General features: G+C 42.8%; 1 protein-coding gene across 1 annotated transcript in view; it reads right to left on the bottom strand.

Annotated features, from left to right (window-relative positions):
- SVOP (SV2 related protein) overlaps window positions 1-14743 on the bottom strand; it is a 115312-nt gene that overhangs the window by 99240 nt on the left and 1329 nt on the right. The window lies entirely within an intron of this gene.

The following is a 14743-nucleotide window of genomic DNA, read 5'->3' as shown; positions in this document are numbered from 1 at the left end:
TGACTCTTGCTCAGGCTTAAGGAAGAGATCCTCCCACCTTGGCCTCTCAGAGTACTAGATTACAGGGGTGTACCACTGCACCTGTCCTTTTTTATATATTTATTTTTTTAACAGAGTCTCACTTTTGTCCAGACCAGAGTACAGTAGCATCATTATAGTTCACTGTGGCCTTAAACTCATGGGCTCAAGGGATCCTCCTGCCTCAACCTCCAGAGCAGCTGAACTTTAGGCATGAGCCATCACATCCAGCCTCCCTGCAGTTTTAAGAAAGAATCTGTTCACGTTTCTTTTCTGGCAAACCACTAGAAGCTCAGGCACCTTTGTTTATTAAAGTTTGTTTTAAAATAGAGATAGAGAGGGACCTTTGACATTAAATTGCACAGTACTCAGAAATCCAGACTACATTTTGAATTAGTTGGGTTCCTAAAAGTATTTATCAACTACATGAGCCAAGATTTTCCAAGGGGGAAAAAGTGTAATATGAAAGAGAAAGAAAATAGCAGTGGCATATGTTAAATACATGAAGGCTTCAAAACAGACTGGCTCACAATTTCTTGCCATTTGTTGCATACATATATATATAGCATATAATTCACTGAAATAGCAGGGAATATTTGTTTTATATAATTTTGCTATTTAAGGAACAGAAGAACTTGAGGAAATAGCTGTCAACTTAAATCTTGTTTGTACCATCATATAATTTACCTCAGTAGCTTAAATTAGGGCCTGTAACTTGATGAGGGTATTTTAAGGAAGTTTTCTCTCTTTTCTTCTGTGTTTCTGGACTTTTATCCCTTGAGTTCCTGAATCTCTGAGACTGAAAAGGCAGCTCAGACTGAACTGTGATTATATCCAGGAGGCATCCCTTCCTACATGAAGCAAGGGAGTCTGTCATGAGAAAGGAAGAGCCCATCTCAGGCCAACAAACTGAGTTGGGTTTGAATCCCCCACCACACTATTCAGGGGCTGTGGGACTCTTCTGGGTAGGTTACTCACCTCTCTGAGTCTCAGTGTCCTTACTTGACATTAGATTGCACAGTACTCAGAAATGGAGTACTAAATGGGGACAAAAATGAAGATGGTAATTCTTATTTCACAGGGTTGCCATGGAGATTAAAGGAGTCAACCTACAGACAGCATCTCAAAGAGCCTAGCACAGTCCTTCAGTATTTCAATATTCAATACACACCTTTCTTTCCATCCCTCCCTCCTTACTCCCTTCCTTCCTTTCTTTTCTCCTGCCCACCCTCTCTCTCTCTCCCTCTCTCTCTCTGATCCTTCCTTTCTTTCTCTCTCGCTCCTTCTCTTTCTTTCTCTCTCTCTTTCTCCATTTCTCTCCCTCCCTTCCTCTTTCTCCTTCTTTCCTTCCTTCTCCCTATCTCTCTTTCTCCATTTGTCTCCCTCCCCCCTCCCTTCCTCTTTCTTTTATTCTCCTCTCCTCTCCTTTCCTTTCCTCTTCTCTCTTCTTCTTTCCAGGGTCTCACTCTGTTGCCTAGGCTAGGTTTCAATGGCACAATCATGGCTCACTGCTACCTCAAACTTCTAGGCTCTAGCCATCCTCTTGCCTCAGCCTCCTTTGTAGCTGGGATTATAGGTGCCCACCACAACTCCTGGCTAATTCTACTATATTTAGTAGAGACAGGGTCTCCTTGCCTAGACTTGTCTGGAACTTCTGAACTAAAGCAATCTGCCTCAGCCTCCCAGAGTGCTAGGAGTATAGGTGTGAGCATCTTTTGTGGGCTGACTATGTGCTGAATGTTGGGTGAGGACATGGAGGGCTGAAATTGACATGGTCCCCACCCTCATGAAGTGGGAGAGATGGTTAATATACAAGTAAACAAGTATCTCATTCTACATTTGCAAATGAAATGTACCTTGAGAAGGAAGCAAACATAAAGAAACATCAGAGAGGGGACTAGTCAGCCTTCGAGGTCAAGGGGACAAGGACAGTCAGACACAGATGGGGGGAGGGTACAGAGAACTGCTAGTGCAAAGGCCAGAAGGCAGGACTAAGGAATGGAGGTCAGAGACAGGCAGCATCATGTCGCACTTGGGAGACCAGAGTGAGGATGTGTGACATGTTGAGACCAATGGGATGCCATGGGAGGGTTTCAAGTAGCAGCGAGAGGGTGGAAGATGACTGGAAGACCAATGGGATGCCATGGGAGGGTTTCAAGTAGCAGCGAGAGGGTGGAAGATGACTGGAGCTGAGTTTTGAGAAGGTCACCCAGGCACATTCCCCTGCAAGAGGGGGAATCCATGGTGGAAAGCATTTCAAACATAAATTTGATTATTACTTAGCTATGGCAAGGCCAAGATATCAGCAGATGACTACCACTGAAAAGATACACTGTTGTATGGGATGGTCCCAAGAGGGCACACCACACTCTGGGGGGCCACTTGGGGGAGCACGGGGGTTCAGACAGGAGGAAGGGTGAGGGGAAATTATGGTTTTCAAGAGAGGAGGGGGAAAGTAAGAGAAAGAGTCTTTATTCTGATTTTTGAGGGAAGAAAGGACAGTCAGCATGAGAAGGGTTAGGAGTGGCTGGGTTGAATCATTTCACCAGGCTTTAGGGCAGAGGAGCTGTCCCTGGCTGTCTAGTGCCTGGTTCTGGGGTGATTAGGGCCCAAGTCTTGAGGGAAGAAAGGACAGTCAGCATGAGAAGGGTTAGGAGTGGCTGGGTTGAATCATTTCACCAGGCTTCAGGGCAGAGGAGCTGTCCCTGGCTGTCTAGTGCCTGGTTCTGGGGTGATTAGGGCCCAAGTCTGAGAGCCCTGGGAATACCTGTTAAAGCAGGTGACTGGGAACATGAGCCTCTGGGCTGGTGGTTTGTATATGAAAGGAGCTGGTGAGCTGTTAGCTGCCTCTAGGAATCAGTTAATTCTGGGCAGGATCCATAATGCCCCCAGATGTCAAAACATCTGAATCCAGAAAATTAGAGGCATGATTAATACAGAAGGATGACTAGAAAGGAGGCAGAGAAGCCAGGGAAGAGGATGTATGACCAGTGGGCAAGAGGTGATGGTGGCTTGGGTTAAGGGTGGCAGGGATGAGACAGCTGAGGATTTTATTAAATATCAGTCTCTCTAAACCATGGCACTGTCTCCACTCTTCCAACTTGTATTGAAAGACATCTTCATAGGGAGACACATCTGCAAGGCTAACCAGCAAAGGGCCAGGCTATAGCAAGGGTCCACCTCATTTGGGACCTCAGTCAAATATACTGACATCCCTCAGCTTTGTCCCAGATGCCTCAGCTATACCGCCTAGAGCTTCTGTGGAGTCTGACAACCTACTGACAAACAGGCTTAGATGCTGTGCACTCAGAGCAGCAGAAACTGCCATGGTCACTAACAGCTGGATTTGCTTTGTCTCCTTCAAAACCAGAGCAGGGGCACTCTGTAATCTGTATAATTAGGGAGGAATCTTCCTGGTGGGTGGACCTATGTCTTCTAATATTTGAGGTTCTGGCCTGTGAAAGAAGGTACTTGTTCAACTTGGACCCTGAGAACATAGTTTGAACTTACGGGTATAAGGAAGAAGAAAGTAGATTTCAGCTCAATATAAAGAGGAACCTTCTCAGGCAGAAAAGGCCGGAGATGAAAAAGGCTGTTTTAGGGGGTCATGGGCTACCTTTCAGGAGAGGCAGGTGTCCGTGTGATTGGTTCAATGATATTTAATATTTATGCATCACTTCCAAATGCTAGGTCCAAGCCTGAGTGTTATAAACTATCTTATATAATGCCTCCAGCAATCCTAAGAGAGATGTGTTATTAATATTTCGAAGTTTAGCCAAGTAAATTCAAACTGGAATAGATTACACCCATGGGTCCCAGTCCCCTAGACAGTGTATAATGCACTAGGACCCAGGCCCAACTCTGTCCAAAACCCATGATCTTAACCTACCAGCCAGTACTTCTCTAACAGGCCAAGAACATTCCTAGGGAACTGATTGCAAAGCTGATTCCTTGGCCATACTCCATACTAAATGCTTTTGCATCCCTGGAGACCTGGGGCCCCGGAATCTAAATTTTAATAAGATATTGCTAGTAACCACAGAAGTTCAAAAGTCAACACTTGATACCTTCCTGTCCTGCCTCTGGGAAACAGGAGGTATGAAGGGTTGGATGTGATGACCTTTAAGGTTGTTTCCATTCCTGAATGTCTAGAAGCCTATAAATAATGGAACTTTTAGTTCTTTGTGGATTTTATTCATTTGTTTTCCTGTCACCCCTATTGACCTGAATAGCAATGAGTTTGTTCCCTGAATAGTGGGACACTAGCTTATATTCTGGACAAAAGGTAATAAGGGAATGTAAATAATAGTTAACATTCATGAAGCCCTAGTAGGAGCTGATAGCTCTGCTAAGCACCTTAGATATCATCTCAAGGAACCCTTATGTCCTACAAGGTGGGTACCATTTTATCTCCACTTTACAGATAATGAAACTGAGGCTTAAAAAAGAAACAAAACTTGCCCAAGGTTACCTACCAAATTAGCAAGAGACTAAGGACCTGAGCCCTGGTCTATTTGAGCAGAGAGCTCACACACTTAATTATTCTCTGACCTGGCTACAGTGGAGGGGAGTGGAGAAGTCTTCTGATTGGAAGAACAAAAGGCCTGTGCTACGACTTTCCAGGGAAGTTTGTCTTTTGACTTATTTTTCATTCAGCTTCCATGCAATGAGTGCCTTCTCTATGTTGAACTGAATTCTTGCCCTCATGGACCTTAGAGCTTTTTACTAAAAGCACATTGAGGGGGCGGCGCCTGTGGCTCAGTCAGTAAGGCGCCGGCCCCATATACCGAAGGTGGCGGGTTCAAACCCAGCCCCGGCTGAACTGCAACCAAAAAATAGCTGGGCAATGTGGCGGGCGCCTGTGGTCCCAGCTACTCAGGAGGCTGAGGCGGGAGAATCACTTAAGCCCAGGAGTTGGAGGTTGCTGTGAGCTGTGTGATGCCACGGCACTCTACCGAGGGCCATAAAGTGAGACTCTGTCTCTACAAAAAAAAAAAGCTCATTGAGGATCTTGGAAGATGTATACATTGCTAAGAGAATGTGTTCCGGGGGCTAGCATGACTAAAGACAGAGAAGTGAGGTTTAAAGAGAGATCTGAAGATGCTCTAGAAATAGAGTAACCAAATCATTTGTTATTTAATGTAGAAATTTTTAGAGCAGCAGTTCCCAACCCTGGGTGATTTAACCACCACTACTGGGTGTCATCAGCAATATCTGGAGACTTTTTTTTTGGAGACTGAGTCTAGGCTAGAATGCCATGATGTCACATATAGCTCACCGCAACCTCTAGCTTCTAGGCTCAAGTGATACTCCTGCCTCAGCTACTGAGTAGCTGGGACTACTGCCACACTCAACCACCCCAGGCTTATTTTTCTATTTTTTTGTAAAGACCCAGTCTTGCTGTTGCTCAGGCTGGTCTTGAACTCCTGGCCTCAAGCAATTCTCCTGCTGGGGACTCTCAGAATTCTAGGATTACGAGCCCGAACCACCACGCCTAGCCTGGAGATGGTTCTGATCGTCACAACTGGTGGTGACATCTGGTAGAAAGAGAAGCCTAAGGATGCTACTGAATATCCTGTAATGAATAGGACACCTCTCACAACAAAGTATTGATATTATTTGGTCTAAAATGTGAATAGTGTCAAGGTTGAGAAAGCCTGGGCTAAAGAGTGGATGAGATGCTATTAATAATCACACTAGAACAACCATGATAATCCACGATCATGCTGGGCATCTCCATAGATGAGCTGACAATTATAGTCTTTTAGAGCTGTAAATTCCCTTAAAGGTGACCCAGGCACCCTCTTATGTTTCAAGGAAGTTAAATGAATTGCCTGAGATCACACAATAATTTACATGCAAATCTACATAATTCTTCTAAGACAATCTAGAGAAGAGATTGGCTGGGTCTATCAAGCCATTGTTCCAGCTGGACCTGGAACAATCCTTCTTAAGACCTCAAACCACTCAAACAATGGTCTTCTTACCAGGTCACTTTCATTCTTTGGCCTCCGGACTGTTCCCTTTAAGTCACTAAAGCACACATCCCTCAGAGGTGAGTCTGGCTGGTATAGATATAAATGCGTTTGAAATAGGCTGGGCTGTAGTCCTCATGCCTATAGTCCCAGCTACTCAGAAAGCTAAAGCAAGAGGATCACTTCAGCCCAAGACCTTGAGGTTGCAGGAGCTCTGATCCCTCCCCTGCACTCTTGCAGAGGCAACAAAGTGAGACCCTGTATCAAAACCAAAAGCAAACATAAAGAAATGAAAGGGTGTGTGTGGCTTTGAGCTTGAGGGTTTAAAGGCTTTGGTGGGTTGTTTGAGGACCCCCAGGCTATTACAATATCTCCCTACTTTCTGCCTGAAGTGGGTGACAGTTTACTCCTATGTTTCCCACTTGGCCAAGGATCCTCTCTCTCCATTTCCCACACCAAGTGTGGGGGATGAGAGCCAGCAGGAATTCTCATGTGTTTCTTTCCCAATTAATTTGGTACTGTGTCTCTGCAGAGATCTCCTCGGTTAGAGGAGCCAGAACCTACTTCTTGTTCCTGTAGAAGATAAACACATGACTCCCCTATGAGGGTCAACATGGGCCCAAAGAGTTTACCTGGGACAACATCAAGAATGATATCTTGAAAAATCATTGCAGCGCTATTCACAATGGCCAAGACATGGTGGTTACCAGGGGCTTGGCCAGGGCAAGGGAAATGGGGAAACTTCGGTCAAAAAGTACAAAACTTCAGTTAGACAGGAGGAATACGTCTAAGAGATCTATTGTACAATGTGGTGACTACAGATAATAACAATGTATAGTGTCATGTATTTGAAAATTGCTGAGGGTAGATTTTTAAATGTTCCCACCACACACACAAAAATAAGTATGTGAGATAATGTATATGTTAGCTTGACAGAGCCATTTCACAATGTACATATATTTCAAAATGACATACTTTGCACTGTGAATAGATATTTTTATTTGTCAACTTAAAAATATTTTTTCAAAAATTGTTTTAAGGCCAAGTATGGTGGCTTACAGCTCTAATCCTAACACTTTGGGAGGCTGAGGCAGGAGGATTGCTTGAGGCCAGAAGCTCAAGACCAGCCTGAGCAGGAACAAGACCCCATCTCTACAAGAACTAGAAAAATAAACCGGGCAGTGGGCACCTATAGTCCCAGCTACCTGGGAGAATGAGACAGGAGAATCTATTTTTTATTTTTTTAATGTACATTAATGCGATCATGGGGCACCATACACTGATTTTATAGACCATTTGACATATTTTCATCACACTGGTTAACATAGCCTTCCTGGCATTTTCTTAGTTATTGTGTTAAGACATTTATATTCTATATTTAGTAAGTTTCACGTGTACCCTTGTAAGATGCACCCATAGGTGTGATCCCACCAATCACCCTCCCTCCCCTCATCCTCCCCCCTCCCTCCCCTCCCTCTCCCCCTTCCCCATATTCTTAGGTTATAACTGGGTTATAGCTTTCATGTGAAAGCCATACATTAGTTTCATAGTAGGGCTGAGTACATTGGATACTTCTTCTTCCATTCTTGAGATACTTTACTAAGAAGAATATGTTCCAGCTCCATCCATGTAAACATGAAAGAGGTAAAGTCTCCATCTTTCTTTAAGGCTGCATAATATTCCATGGTGTACATATACCACAATTTATTAATCCATTCATGGATTGATGGGCACATGGGCTTTTTCCATGACTTAGCAATTATAAATTGGGCTGCAATCAACATTCTGGTACCAATATCTTTGTTATAATGTGATTTTTGGTCTTCTGGGTATATACCTAGTAGAGGAATTATAGAATTGAATGGCAGGTCTATTTTTAGGTCTCTAAGTGTTAGGAGGTTCTCTTGAGCCCAGGACTTTGAGGCTACAGTGAGCCATGGTCATGCCACTGCTCTCATGCCCTGGCAACAAAGCAAGGACTCAGTGAGTAGGGCGCTGGCCCCATATATCGAGGGTGGTGGGTTCAAACCCGGCCCTGGCCAAACTGCAACAAAAAATAGCCGGGCGTTGTGGCAGGTGCCTATAGTTCCAGCTACTTGGGAGGCTGAGGCAAGAGAATCGCCTAAGCCCTGGAGATGGAGATGGCTGTGAGCTGTGATGCCACGTCACTCTACCAAGAGTGATAAAACAAAAACAAATTGTTAGACTGGGTATGGCAGCTCATGCCTAGCACTCTGGGAGGCCGAGGAGGGCAGATTGCCTGCGTTTTTTAGGAGTTCAAGACCAGCCTGAGCAAGAACCAGACCCCCATCTCTAAAAAGTCGGGCATTGTGGCAGGTGCCTGTAGTCCCACCTACTTGGGCAGCAGAAGCAAGAAGATGACTTGAAACCAAGAGTTTGAGGTTGCTGTGAACTATGTTGCTACAGCACTCTACCAGAGGCAAGAAAGTGAGGCTCTTTCTCATTTAAAAAAAAAAATTGTTTTGGAGTTGAAACACATTCTTCTTAGAAAAGTATCACAATAATTAAAAAGCAAGTATCCCATGTATTCAGTACTAATATGAAGCCAGTAGAGGATCTAATACACACCCACAAAGAGAAAAGCTCAATTCAATTCAAGTTGGTGGGAGACCAAGGAGGAAGGAGGAAAAGGGGATGGGGGGATGGGCATGCTCCCACCTAATAGGCACAGTCTAAGGGTATATGGTGGGACACAACTGCGACAGGGACTTTCCCTAACAAATGCAAACATTGTAACCTAATAGTTTGTACCCTGATATTAATCTGAAATTAAAAAATAAACTAATTAAATTTTAAAACGAACTAAATAATTGTTTTAATTTTTTCACGCAATCAGTAAGTCGAATGCCATTCTCCCAATCTCTCTGATTTAGTCTAAGGGGAGAAAGCAGCAGAGGACAGATGTGAAGAAACAAAGCTATGTCTGATCTTTCCAGGTAGACTGAGTCATTCAACTGCTAGGACTTCATAACGGTGGTCCCAACTGTCAGGGAAAATAATTCAGCTACTTTTCTGGATTTTCATTCATAAAGCTTTCTTAATTATTTGGCCTGCACTGGAATCCAGTATTAGATGGAATCTACAGCACCGACCTACATGCTTAGGATACATCAGATCCCACCCTTGTGAAGTTTTCACTCTGGTGAAAGAAGACAGATATGAAACAATAGTTAATTATAGGGTATAGTAGGAGGTGATAAGTGCTATGGAAAAAAGAAGAGCATGGTACTGTGAGATACAGGAAGAAAACTCCAGGGTTTTTTTTTTAATTGTGGTAAAATATGCATAACATCAAATGAACCACTTTACCCTCTTTCTTTTTCTTTTCTTTCTTTCTTTCTTTCTTTATTTATTTTTGAGACAGTCTCACTTTGTTACTCTCAGTAGAGTGCCAGGGTGTCACAGCTCACAGCAACCACAAATTCTTAGGCTCAAGTGATCATCTTGCCTCAGGCTCCCAAGTACCTGGGACTACAGGCACCCACCACAACATTCAGCTATTTTTAGAGACAAAGTCTTGCTTTGGGCTGGTTTCAAACTCCTGAGCTCAGGCAATCTGCTCACCTCGGCCTCCCAGAGTGCTAGGATTACAGGTGTGAGCCACCATGCCCAGCCCAACTTTACCCATTTTCAAGCATGCAGTTTGGTGTCATGAAGTACATTCATGTGGTCATGCAACTGTCATTAGCATCCATCTTGCGAAACATAAATTCTGTATCCATTAAGTGCCAACTCTCTATTCCCTCTTTCCCCAGCTCCAGGGCAACCACCATTTTACTTTGTACTATGACTTTGACTACTCTAGGTACCTCAAACAAGTGGAATCATATAGTATTTGCCTTTTTGTGACTGGCTTATTTTACTTAACATAACATCTTCAAGGTTCACCCGTGTGTCAGAATTTCCTTCCTTTTTGAAGGCCAAATAATATTCCCTTGTATGGGTAGACCACATTTTATCTATTCATCTGTCTATGTGATGGGTTGTTTCCATGCTTTGGCTATTGCTCATACTGGTGCTGTGAACGTGGTGTACACACATCTCTTCAGCACCTTGCTTTCAATTATTTTGGGTATATAACCAGAAGTGGAATTGCTATATCATATAGCTATTTTTACTTCTACTTTTTTTAGAGACAGAGTCTCACTTTGTCATCCACGCTGGAGTGACCTGATCATAGCTCATTGCAGCCTCAAACTCCTGGACTCAAGGGTCCTCCTGGCTTAGCCTCCCAAGAAGCTGAGACTACAGGCATGCGCCACCATGCTCAGCTAATTTTTTGAACAGATGAGGTCTCTCAATGTTACCCAGACTTCTCTTGAACTCCTGGCCTCAAGCAATCCTCCCATTTTGGCCTCCCTCCCAAAGTGCTGGATTATAGGCATGAGCCAGCATGCCTGGCCAATATTATTTTTATGAGAAACTACTGTCATGTGTTTCACAATGGGTATGTTATTTTATATTCCACCAATACCATACAAATGTGAAAATTTCTTCTCCACATCCCCACCAACACTTGTATTTTGGTTTTGGGGTATTTTTTTCTTTTCTTTTCTTTTTTTTTTTGCAGCTTTTTGGCCGGGGCTGGGTTTGAACCTGCCACCTCCGGTGTATGGGGCTGGCACCCTACTCCTTGAACCACAGGTGCCTCCCAAGGGGGATTTTTTTCAATAGTAGCCATCCTAATGGATGTGAGAAAGTGCTGCAATTTTAAAGAGAGTGATCAGGGTAGCTTTAGTGAGGATGTAGCATTTGTGACTCTATGAATGAAAAGCAAATATCTCAGAGAAAAGCTTCCTAAACAGAAGCAACAGTAGGTCTTGAGGTAGGAGCCTGCCTCGTATGTTTGAGGAATAGCAGGGAGGCCAGAGTGGCTGCAGCAGCAGGAATGGGTGGGAGAATGGAAGAGATGAGGTCAGATGGGATCCATGGGAGGTTCTTGAGCAGAGGAAGGATGTGATCTGACTTCTAAAGAATCTCTCTGACTGCTGTGTTGAGCATTGGTGGTGGAGAGATAAGGGCAGGAGTGGGGGGACTAGCACAGAGACCATTGCAACCAACCCTGTGAGAGGATGAAGACTTGAACTAGGGGGTTGTGAAAGCAGCCAAGAAAAGTGGTTGGAGGCAGGCCCAGTAGGATTTCCTGATTGGGCAAAAATGAAGTGCGAGAGGAAGAGGAGTCTAAGTTGACTCCAAAGTTTTTGGCCCTAATGGGATGGATGGAGTTACCAACAATCGAGATACATGAGGCTGAGAGAGGAGCAGGTGGAAGAAAGATGAAGAGTTCAAGTTCACACACATGCTTTCACTCCAAAACCAAACATATTCATTTATGTTCTGCAAAGGAGACTATGGATTCCCAGTGCTTTACTACCTTAACAAGGTGGCTATTAGGGAAACAAATCCAGAGTGGAGAAAGATGAATAACGCCAGCACCTTTAGCTGCGCCCTTGCTCGGAGCCAGGCACTGTGCCGAGAGCTTCACAGTGCTTATCTCCCTGATGCTATCACTAGCCCAACTTTGCAGTTGAGCACCCAGCTTTGGGAAGCCACTGGCTTGAGGCCACCCAGCTGTGTTGAGCATTGGTGGTGGAGAGCCAGAGCCAGAGTTTGAACCCAAGTCTGCCCAACTCAGACCCCAAGGTTTCATCTTTTCTATTGATTAAGCCCAACAGAAATCAGGGGAAGATTCATTGAACGTATGGATTTAAGCTCGATCATAAAGGACGAGGCTGTTAGAAAGTGTATTCAAGAAATGCAGGGTGGAGTCCCAACTCATTGTCACACAATAAGAGGCCCTGTATAGCCTGGTGCCTGCTGTCCTCTGCAGTTTTTTCCGCGTGTCTCTTGTTCCTGATGCTCCATTGTCTTATTTTGAGGCACACCAAACATATTTCTAATTCAAAGATTTTACCCATATACTTCCCTCTCCCTGGATGGAATGCTCCTTGCTCTGTCTTTTTTCTTGGATGACTCCTACACATCTCCAAGGGCTCAACTCAAATGTTACCAGCCTTGAGGAAGCCTTCCCTGATCTGCACCCTCACCTATCCAGAATTAGTTCCCTCACTCTGCACTAGTTCTTTTTTTTTTGTAGAGACAGAGTTTCACTTTATTGCCCTCGGTAGAGTGCCATGGCATCACACAGCTCACAGCAACCTCCAACTCCTGGGCTTAAGCGATTCTCCTGCCTCAGCCTCCCCAGTAGCTGGGACTACAGGCGCCCACCACAACGCCCGGCTATTTTTTGGTTGCAGTTTGGCCGGGGCTGGGTTTGAACCCACCACCCTCGGTATATGGGGCCGGCGCCCTGCTCACTGAGCCACAGGCCCTGCCCTGCACTAGTTCTTAATACCACTTAAGACAATTCTCATAATTATTTGTGCAATGATGTGTTCAGTGTCCATCTTTCCCATAAGACCAGTGCTGTCCAGCAGAATTGTCTATAATTAGGGAAATGTTCTAGACCTATGCTATCCAATATGGTAGCCACTAGCCACACATAGCTATTTAGTATTTGAAATGAGGCTAATGAACATGACTGAAGAGCAGATTTTTTAAATTTTACATATTTTATATGATAAATCATACTGTATAAGTCATTTCATACACAAATTACATAATTGAAAAGAATTTAAGTTTAAATTTAAATAGCTACATGTAGCCAGTGGCTACCATATTGGGCATTACAGCTCTAGACTGTGAGTTCCTTAAGGTCAATAACCATTTTACCTTACTCGGTTGTAGAATCCTTTCTACTTAGGATGGTGTTAAGGCAAATTAGTGATTGAATGAATGAATGAAGCAATGAATCAATGTAGTCTACAAACTAGCTTTCAATAAATCATCCTAGAAAAGAGAGACCTAGAAAAGTCTAACTTGTACAAGGGCACACAGTAAGGCAGCAGTGGGTGTAAAATCCTAGGCTCCTGAATCTCCTGTACATGGTTCTATCTCCTGCGTAGACAACAAGTGAAAGACAAGGGTTGTTTGTGGGCTCAAATGAACCGTCCCAGAGCTGTGAGAAGGTGCTCCTAACTGCAAGGAAGGGTTATTTTCTTTCTTTTTTTTTTTTTTTGTAGAGACAGAGTCTCACATACCGCCCTCAGGTAGAGTGCCGTGGCATCACACAGCTCACAGCAACCTCTAACTCTTGAGCTTACGCGATTCTCTTGCCTCAGCCTCCCGAGCAGCTGGGACTACAGGCGCCTGCCACCACGCCCGGCTATTTTTTTGTTGCAGTTTGGCCGGGGCTGGGTTTGAACCCACCACCCTCGGCATATAGGGTTATTTTCTTAAACGCCTTCACCCATTTACCCCTTCTCCCAACCTTGTAAACTACTTAGTGGTTTATAATCTACTAACACTTGGTCTCCCATCAGACTGAGCCTATTCCGAAGTCCACTCTTGCCTTTACAAGGCACTCTGATTTTTTAAACTATATTGCTCACAGTAAATCTTCTGCCTGCAATCTGTACATAATATACTCAGGGTGTGGTTTAAAAAATATCTAAGTCGTGACTTGTAACCCACTCAGATTCACGTGGCCATTACTTTTAGCTTATTCTTTTTCAGAAATTGAGGTCAATACATATCAAAGCTAATTTTAAACTCATTCAAATGTAGATTGGGGGATCACAGATTATAATTTTGGAGAGTCTAGCATTATGAACCCACATTTTGTTTTTACAAATGATGTTTCAAATGTAGCATAATAATATTATTATTAATATTATTAATGTGCATTGAGTGCTTTGTGCCTGCCAAGAATTTAGCACAACTTATCTCATTTGGTCTTCACAATAACTCTATAAATCAAGTACTTTTATGATATTCATTTTATAGTTAGGGAAACTAAGTCTCAGAAAGCTTAAGTTACTTACTTGAAGTCACAAAGCCAGGAAGTGGCAGAGTTAGGAACCCAACTCTGATTCAAGAGCCAATGTACTGAAACAGTACACAACTGTCTCTCTAATAGACAAAATATGTATATATATCTATAAATCATCAGAAAGAATAATCAAGAAATCTAACTCTGGAGAATAGGACTGGGATTTGAAGAGAAGGAGACTTAACTTTTTATTCTTGGATTTTTCTTTGGATTTTACTTTTACTTATTGGTACATTGTATTATATTCATATAAAAACTAAATTAATTTTTAAATTTAAACAAGTAAAAACCTCTTCCAATTTTTACTTCTTTTTAATTAAAGAAGGAATTGTCATGATAATGTCTGGTCTATATATCAGTAGGTGAAATATACATGAGTCTTTTGTAAAGCTCACATGCTCTGACATTACTGGAAAATTTATCCCAGAAAAACCACAGTTCCAATATGTAGACTTATTCTGAATAACTGGTTTCATATTGCTTGTTTTGAATTATTTTTAATTTTGGGATAATAGTTTGATTTTTTAATCATATTTATTTCAATGAAAGTGTTAGGTTTTCCTTGAGAGAGTTGCAATCAGACATTTACATTTTTATGTACTCATACATCAACCTCCAGATATTATAACTCAGCATCCTTTAGCATTCATGAAATAATGCTGTGTTACATAATAAGATATGCTATCTGTGGATCAATTAACCAAAGTTTAAAAATAAATTTTAAATGAATTAAAATTTTAAAATAAACATTAATCTTATACTGTGAAGTAAACATTATGATCCCCTTCCATACTAAGAGCCTCAGAGAACCATATAAGTCACACTAAAAGTCACTTTC

The sequence above is a fragment of the Nycticebus coucang genome, chromosome 4 (genome assembly GCF_027406575.1).
Source record: "Nycticebus coucang isolate mNycCou1 chromosome 4, mNycCou1.pri, whole genome shotgun sequence".
NCBI classification, from domain to species: Eukaryota; Metazoa; Chordata; class Mammalia; order Primates; family Lorisidae; genus Nycticebus; species Nycticebus coucang.
Note: the sequence above shows the minus strand (reverse complement) of the source record. Positions and strands in the feature narration are given on the sequence as shown.